At 46.5% G+C, this 8,957-nt stretch overlaps 1 protein-coding gene across 1 annotated transcript in view; it reads right to left on the bottom strand.

Moving 5' to 3' along the window:
- LOC144892645 (uncharacterized) overlaps nucleotides 1-8,957 on the bottom strand; it is a 184,512-nt gene that overhangs the window by 78,240 nt on the left and 97,315 nt on the right. The window lies entirely within an intron of this gene.

The following is an 8,957-nucleotide window of genomic DNA, read 5'->3' as shown; positions in this document are numbered from 1 at the left end:
CTGGGACAGGAACTCAAAATTCAAAGCAATGGCACATAATCCTTTTGAAAGGCACTGTTGGAAACTTCTAGATGGCACAACAAAAGTGCATATGGATGTGAGGACAGCCTGCTTAAGTGAGGACAGCCAAACAAGCATTTGGTGAGAGTTTACATTTTTCCTGAAATTGCAATATAAAAGAAAGATAATGTTCTCCTTCGCATACTTTGCACCATACACAAGCCAGAGTGCATTTTCCGAGTCAGCTCGGCACAAGCGTCATGTCTCAGATGATAGAGTGCACTGTAAATCACAGGAAGGTGTGCACAAGAAAGTTTCCAATTGGAACAAATCATTGCCAACAAAAATACCCCCAAACAAAGCACAATTGGCTCTGCAAAAGCACAAAACAGAGTACATCCCATTTTATCGCATGAAGAACAAAGCCACACACCAAAAAAAGAGCGAAATGAAATGCGACATAAATCATTGAACCGTAGGACCATGCTCGATATATGGATCATCCACATGGATACAAAAATAGCGAAGGAAAAAAAAAATAGGTTCCTTCGAAATGCACTTGTTGAGAAATATCAAACATATAGGCCCCAGTGGGCTGACGGTCATCTCTTGAGATTGTAGTTCAGACCTCTGCTGATTTGGAGAACCCCCCCCCCCCCACCCCCCCGGAAGCTGGGTCAGCTGGGCCGAGAGAGTTGGAAGTTGAGTGGACAGAGGAGGCAATATATATATATATAGTGTTGCAGGTTGTGACCGCAGTGCAGTCATTCTTGTTATATGAAGAATGTTTTACGAGTACGCTCTTCCGTTATACAGTATGCACATGTGTATACGAGATTGCGACCATTTGAAAGAAAGAGCTAAACGTGCACATGACAAGGAACCAAGCCCATTATTACACGAATAAAGGGAGTCCATACAGAGATCACTTGAAGCGCCATGTAATGCTCCCGGAAGATTCGACAAGCGTGTACACGAAGAAACAGAGCAAATCACTAATAAAAACCAGGATGAGAGTTGTGATGCAGCTGTGCAGTATAAAGTCAACGGCAAAGCTTCACCATGCAAGATGCCTCATGCACTGCTGACTGACGATTCAATGACTGCTGTTTATTCCAAAGATAAGAACATTTACATCTCGGCAACTCACATGCTGGGGCCTGCAAGTACAAAATCCTGCTTACGATGATGTTGGGGGGAGGGAGTGTGAATAAAAGGTGCCAAAGAGTGGAACATCGAGAAGCTTTATGGAATTGCGTCATGCTTCCAACGGTTTCAGTTGGTAATGGAGGTGGGGGGGGGGGGGAGGGGGGCATCAACGGCACAGCCAAGCCCCCAGAGAATGATACAGGCAAGCAGCCACAGGGTGCATACGAATCACCACGAATTGATGTATACCTCGGTAGAGTCGATACAAGCTGTACAGATTCTTTCGTACTTTGGTTTTGGAGCCTCATGTTTGCATTACCAAGTTGGAAGTTGGGTGGGCTTTGGTCTTCGATCCAATGATGAGGCAAAACAACAAAACGTCACCAGCATCACCACCAACAACCTAAGACAAACTTTGGTCTATTTTGTCACGAATGGTCATTAACCCACAGAACAGTAGCAATGCCTTTATGATTGTGGTTTATGTAATAGTCCTCAATGCTTTTCTCAAAATCAGAAAATGAGAAGTGCATACATGAAAGTGTCATTTTTGTTTTTGTCCTACATGGCAATGCTCACCTGCACACACCCTGGCCAAACCACCCAGTCATGGCCTTCCCAGTCTCCATCAGCCCAGAACTAAAACATTGCCATGGAAAGTGTACACACAGGTCTTCCACACAATTTCAAAGCAATTTGAAAACACAGGTCTATGTCTCTCCGAAAAGATCGACTGGACCCCATCTCCTTTCTCAACAATCCTCTCCAAGAAGTTCTGTCGCTCAAGCTTTTGGGTCTCACTATCTGCCATGATCTTTCTTGGGAAAACCACATTTCCAAGCTGGCCTCCAAAGCCAGTCGCCGACTGGGCATCCTCCGTCGTGCGAAGTCCTTCCTCGGCACACCTGAGCTCCTCACCACATTCAAGGCTTTCATCCGCAGCTCAATGGAATACTGTTCTCCCCTATGGGCTGGTGCTCCTGCCTCACACCTAGCTCGGCTTCACGCTATCGAAACCAAAGCTTTCAGAATTATTGGAATCTCCCGCGATGAAGCTATCTCTGAGGGCCTTTCACTCACTCACCGCAGGCAGGTAGGTGGTCTTTCTGTTTTCTACCGACTCCTTTCCGGCCTTGCACCCCCAGCTCTCTCTGTGCTCTGTCCCCCAAATATTCCTACAGGTCGCACAAGATCTGCCAGCCACCCTCTGATGGTTAAACTGCCAAAATCTCGGCTCTCTGCTCACCTTCACTCTTTCATTCCTCTTTTCTCCCACCTCTGGAACAAACTCCCCCACTCCCTTCAATCACACTCCTCCCTCCAGGTCTTTAAAACAGCTGTTCACCACCATCTCTTATCTTCCCCATCCAAAACCTTGATCTTTTCTACCCCAGCTAATTCACCCCAGATCCACCTTGTTTGAAATTCCAACTTATTTCCTGGAAGTCCTGGCAGTGTCCATATGTTTTGCACCTCTCCCACCCCCCCCCCCTCCCCCTTCCCCCCCCCCAATGCCCTCTCCCTCTCACAGATCTCTCGATCTCTCCATGTCTCTCGGTCCTGCTCTCAAATGTTGTGTTTGTGTCCTTCCCCCTCTCTCCCCATCTTGTCTACCGCTCCCGATGTTATATGTTTTATGTGTCGGTTTGTCTTTCTGTGTGATTAATGTTCGCTCTTTCACGAGCCTCGATGTTGTATACAAAAAAAAAAAAAAAAATTGTCGGGAAAGAAATCTAATCATCACTTTATGCCACGCGTACAAACATGGGCGTTAAAGAACGAATATTTACTTATCCGAGATTACGGATAATGAACCTTACTTTATACAGAATTAAATAAAAATGCTTTCTTGTTTACAAACAAAAATGCTTAAGAAACAAGCATTTAAACAGTGAAGAGCCTCACCAGGTACATAGATTACAGTAGATCTGAGAACCAGTGCGGACACAGAAGTAGATGGGTACACTCACACAGACCAATTACAATAACATCTTTTGTCCCTTTGAGAATGTGGGGAATGGGTGAGATGAATGAAAGGAATGAGACGGCAGGATGAGGGAGAAGAGCGATTTAGAGTTTACAAACTACGGAAAAAGGAAACTCGTTTGATTATGTGGCTCGAATGATGGAGTTCGATGCGGCGTTCGACACCACATTGGGATGATGCAACAAACAGGGATGGCAGGACAAACATGCGATCCCCACGCTAACCCGACAACTTTATATCGCATACATCACCATGCTTGATTTGAACTACGCAACAGTACAAATAACTTGCAATTCTCCACAAGGTAGACGAGCTCCTTCGGAGGCCATTACAAAGACGACTGTGCTTTTAACCAACAGTTTGAAACAACATGCTAATTTGTAGATTTTATGTGCTCCAAAACTACCAAACACATACATTAAACATGGGAAACGTTAGCAAGGTAGAACAATGCTATCGACCAATCAGAATCGTTTTCAGCAAACAAAGCTTATTGTTATTAGCGAATTCGCATTGGACTGGGATGAAATGCTGAGTTCAGCCCGTTGGTTGTATCATTACCACGGTGCGGCTGTGCCGACGGTGCAGTGCTTCTACACGATTTGGGCAGAAATTTGTAATTTTGTTCAGGATGCCGGTGATAGCTCAACTGGTCTCCACTAAAGACACCGTAGGATCTTTAATGTCCACCAATGACCAGTATCGCAAATGGGGCCTCCATATCATGGCCACCCGAGGTACGGCACAAACGTCGGTACGACTGCCTCATGCAAAACACCAGGAGGGCAGTTTATAGCTGGGTCAGGACTCAAACCCAGGCTAAACAGCTTTTACTTAGAGGGCATCCTACCAGCCAAAACACTGAAGCGACGCTCTTCCAATTTATGTCAAACTAGCAGAAGTACCCGGCATTGCCGGGCGGGGGAGGGGGAAGAGGAGGGGAGGGGAAGAGGAGGGGAGGGAGGAGAGGGGGGAGGGGAGGAGAGGGGGGGAGGGGAGGAGAGGGGGGGAGGGGAGAAGAGGGGGGGAAGTACCCGGCATTCCGTGTATAAACGTGAGGGAGAAGAGGGGGAGGGGAGGGGGAGGGGGGGGAGGGGAGGAGAGGGGGGGAGGGGAGGGATGGGAGAGGAGAGGAGTGGGAGGGGAGGGGGAGGGGGAGGGGGAGGGGGAGGGAGAGGGGAAGGGGGTGGGAAGGGGGAGGGGAGGGGGAGGGGTGAGGGAGGGGGAGGGGTGAGGGAGGGGGAGGGGAGGGGGAGGGGGAGGACGGAGGGGGAAGGGGGAGGAAGGGGAGGGCCAGTCAACAATGACGTTGCAGTTCGCATGGTCGGAGAGCAGCACAACAATCGCGACATCGTCCTGAATCTTCGCAACAGCACGAAGCGAATTTTGGAGACTCACCGATCCTGTGACGTCCTGCAGTACCGGCGTTGCCGGGTGGGGAAGGGAGACCCGTACATTCCCAACCCGTACATTCGTCCTCTCGACTCAAGCTCACTCGGACAAAAGCCTCGCACAAATTACACCGTGAAGGCCCAATGGCCATGTCTATGCCACAAATCAAGTACGTGAGCGAGTCGGGCGCACTGAATTGAAAATATATAGAACGCTCATACTCTGTGAAAAGTGAAGCCAACTGGCGGTGGGATGGAACATCACGTGATCGCTCTGAGCAAATCAGCGCGCTGCTCTGCCACCGGTCAGAATCCGTGTATAATATTCCTCACTGAAAAAAAATCTATGTGAAACATGTTACTATCTATGCTAAATCATGCTAAATGCTAATCATGCTAAAATCTATGCTACTTGCTGTGAGTTTATGGCGGCAAGGAACATCACGTGATCGCGTCACGAACATCATTCGTGATCACGTCATCACGTGATCGTGATCGTCATCAATGAGCGCGAATGAGTGAATCAGCGCACTGCTCTGCCACCGATTCAGATTCCGTGTATAATATTCCTCGCTGAAAAAAAATATGGATCTAAAGATGAAAGAAAAAAAAACCTAGGTATGTCGGAGTTTACGGGCGTAAACTGGATAGGTGGTTGTAATGTCGGAGTTTACGGGCGTAAACTGGATAGATGGTTGTAATGTCGGAGTTTACGGGCGTAAACTGGATAGGTGGCTGCCTTCAAACCAACTGCCTTGACGAATGCTTTGTCGAGTCTTACAGGTAGAGCAGTACCATGTCTTCCCGTCTGATACATCACCACGAGTAATAAAACCACAATGGACATTACACCGAGGGCAAATACAATAATTCTTGATGAGTCTGCGACGTGCACACCACTTAATAATGTCAGGTATTAATCATAATATCACTTCTTTGGCTCTAATACCTGACATTATTAAGTGGGTGTGCACGTCGCAGACTCATCAAGAATTATTGTATTTGCCCTCGATGTAATGTCTATTGTGGTTTTATTACTCGTGGTGATGTATCAGACGGGAAGACATGGTACTGCTCTACCGGTAAGACTCGACAAAGCATTCGTTAAGGCAGTTGGTTTGAAGGCAGCCACCTATCCAGTTTACGCCCGTAAACTCCGACATTACAACCACCTATCCAGTTTACGCCCGTAAACTCCGACATTACAACCACCTATCAGTTTACGCCCGTAAACTCCGACATTACAACCACCTATCCAGTTTACGCCGTAAACTCCGACGTTACCAAAACCTATGTGGTGTGAATGGCAATGTTCCTCGCTGAAATGTGAAAAAACGCAATCGCTTTTCGCTCTGAAATACGTGCGAACGCGTAACTGAGTTAATGGCGGCAAGGAACATCATGTGATCGCTCTGAGCGAATCAGCGCGCTGCTCTGCCTCCGGTCAAATTCTGTGCATAATATTCCTCGCTGAAATGCGCTGAGGTTAAAATATTGTAAAAAAATATTATGAAATAAATTTTTTGGCCGGCCATGTTCTTCCCAGGCTCAATGGCCATGTCTGTGCCAAATATCAAGTACGTTGAGCCTCTCCGTTTAGGAGTCTATCGGTAACATTTCACACACACACACACACACACACACACACACAAACTGTGTTTTATATATAGAGATGTGGAAGACAAGTATTCCAAGATGGTCGCCAAGACCTAAGCTGAAAACTTGATGGATATGAATAATTTATTTTCAAGGAATGTCAGATCGACTCAGGGTTGGTACAACAGGTCGGTGATCATGCCCTTGGAAAAGCCATCGGTCTTTGAACTGCTCACAAGTTGCCCGAGGAAGCAAGCTTTCCCCTCCAGGTGGGCGAGACGTAGTAAAGTTGTCGGGATGCCCCTAATCACCTTGAGACCGAGTTACAGATCAAAGTCCTTAATGCTATTTCCTTGAACTCACCTCTCGCCTCTGGCATGCAGGTCCAATGTGCCAACGATGCCACCACAGCAAAGGTATGCCACACAGCACACACCTTTCAAAGCTTGTATACTTTAATCATCTCACCCACAAATCATTATAGTGTAAGACACCAATCGGTTTCCATCCATTATTGAAAGTCGATGTCTGGAACACACTCGACATTTAACGTGTCTGAGCCGAGTTAGAAGTCAAACAACATTATTCGAGCAACATGCCACGGGCCCAGTTTCAAACGTAAGGTTTATGACCGATGTGAACACTACCATACAACAACAACAACAACAACAACAACAACAACATGCATTTTAAGGCCTGAATGGTGAACACTACCATTAAGTGTTTTTATTAAATCTCCATGTTTGTCATCTCAAACAACGACACAAGCATTCCCCATGACAAATACCAAAGAATATCATTCCTCGCTTCAACCTTAACTCAACGAGTCAAAGTTGGAGCAATCACGTGTCATCAAAGCCAAGTGACTTCTAACGATATAACGCATTACAACGCATTACCAACGCATTACCAACGCAACGTCTACAACTCTCATCGCAATCCTCATTTCGAGCAAAGCAAATATTCCAAAAACAATGATTAAAAGGAAATGCAGGGTTACTAGAGCGCCGAGGCCGGCTCTTGGCAACAACGGGTCTCCAACAACAACCGTTCACTCATCCCCCCCAATGCCTCATGCAAGAGCGGAGCCCGACATTAACAGGCCATGGCTTGGCAACGTGCTTTTCACAACAAAAGCAGCTTTTTTGGCACAAAACGCAATGGCTGGCAGGGTCTGTTTAACTCGACGTGTCTCTCCAACACGATAAACATTTCCTGCCTTGACATAAAGGGCTAGGGAGGGAGGGAGGGGGGGGGGGGACAACCTCACATTTAAGGGGTATTCGTTCAGCCCTCTTTAAGGTATGGTAGCAAAAGAAGGGCCAAATTACATACAACATGAGAAAGGAGACAATGATGATGAACTTGTTAACTATCTTCCATAAAGAAAAAGGGATGAAGCTGATCGATAATCTGTTCAATATGAACGTGCAAATTGGGCCTGCCTCCCCCCATCTATATAAAAATCAAACAGAAATATGGGTCAAGATCATCCTGATACAACAACAACAACAACAACAACAACAACAACAACATGCATTTTAAGGCCATTTTCCCTGCTGGAGCGGGGGTTAGCCTTGCGGTCCCCATGACCAATCTCTCCATTTTGCCCTATTTTCTGCATCTCTCCTTGTTAACCCCCTTGCCCGCGTTTCTTCTTCCACATCTTTAGCCAAGTCTTTCTCGGTCTTCCCCGTCCTCTGCTTCCTTCTACATTCATTTCCATCACTCTTCTCAACCAGTCACTTTCATCCTTCAACACATGACCAAACCATCTCGACCTGTTCCTCTTCACAGATGCCACATCAGATCCTGATGCCACATCAAATGTGACTCGGCTCTTTTGAAGTGCATTTTCCCTAGAAATTCAAACTTTAATGTTAAATTGGCTCATTCCAATGCTTTGTATTGATAATAACGGTTCTTTTGGTTCATCATCGAGTCAAGTAGGGCAATGCCGGTAAAGAAACAGCCTTCTAGGGCATGACTCTTTGAAGGAGCGTCAGTCACATGACAGCACGTGACACGCCTACAGCATTCTGGGAAACCTATATGATTTAGTCACACTCGCCTACAAGCTGTCTGTAGCCTGGGTTCGAATCCCGACCCAGATATAACCCGTCTTCCCAGTGTTTCACAGGCAGGACGAGGCATCAATGTGTGTGCCCTCCCTCGGACGGATGCAAAACGGGCATCCTGTCTGCCGACATCAGTTGGTGGACATTACAGATCCCCACGGTGTCCTTCGTGAAGAGTAGGTGAGCTATCGCCAGCAACATTAACGAGTTACAAATTCCTATCCTACCTACTGCTGCGAAGGCAATGGCAAACCACCAGTATAACCGTTGCTCAGGAAGCTGCTTCAGTGGCAGCACAAGCAGATTCCCGGTAAACCGTTTATTTCTCAGCAGGTAAAACAATCAAAAGTGTAGAGGGCTTCTTATATAACTTGTTTTTTGATAATCTTAAAGTTTGAATAGGAAAATTGTTATTGCAAATCTACACAAGAAAGAACACATTCTCCTCTCTGTCTCCCCTATCTGTCTCTGTCTCTCTTCCACAACCATTCCTCATTGGCCTTCCCCTGTCACCTCACAAAATAAAGTTCCTCCTCTCCACTGCCCCCACTCACCTTCCTTCCACTTGGAAATAGAGATGGATCCTTTTGACTCGTATCAAATTGAGCTCACCCATAATGTTCACCTCATGGAGTGAGGAAGCTGACAATGATAATCTATATATATAAAACAGAGTTTGTGTGTGCGTGTGTAATGTTACCGATAGACTCCTAAACGGAGGCTCACGTACTTGATATTTGGCATAGACATGGCCAT

Source organism: Myxine glutinosa, chromosome 6, assembly GCF_964187855.1.
Source record: "Myxine glutinosa chromosome 6, kmMyxGlut1.1, whole genome shotgun sequence".
NCBI classification, from domain to species: domain Eukaryota; kingdom Metazoa; phylum Chordata; class Myxini; order Myxiniformes; family Myxinidae; genus Myxine; species Myxine glutinosa.
The sequence above is the reverse complement of the archived record's forward strand: the minus strand, read 5'-3'. Positions and strand labels throughout refer to the sequence as shown.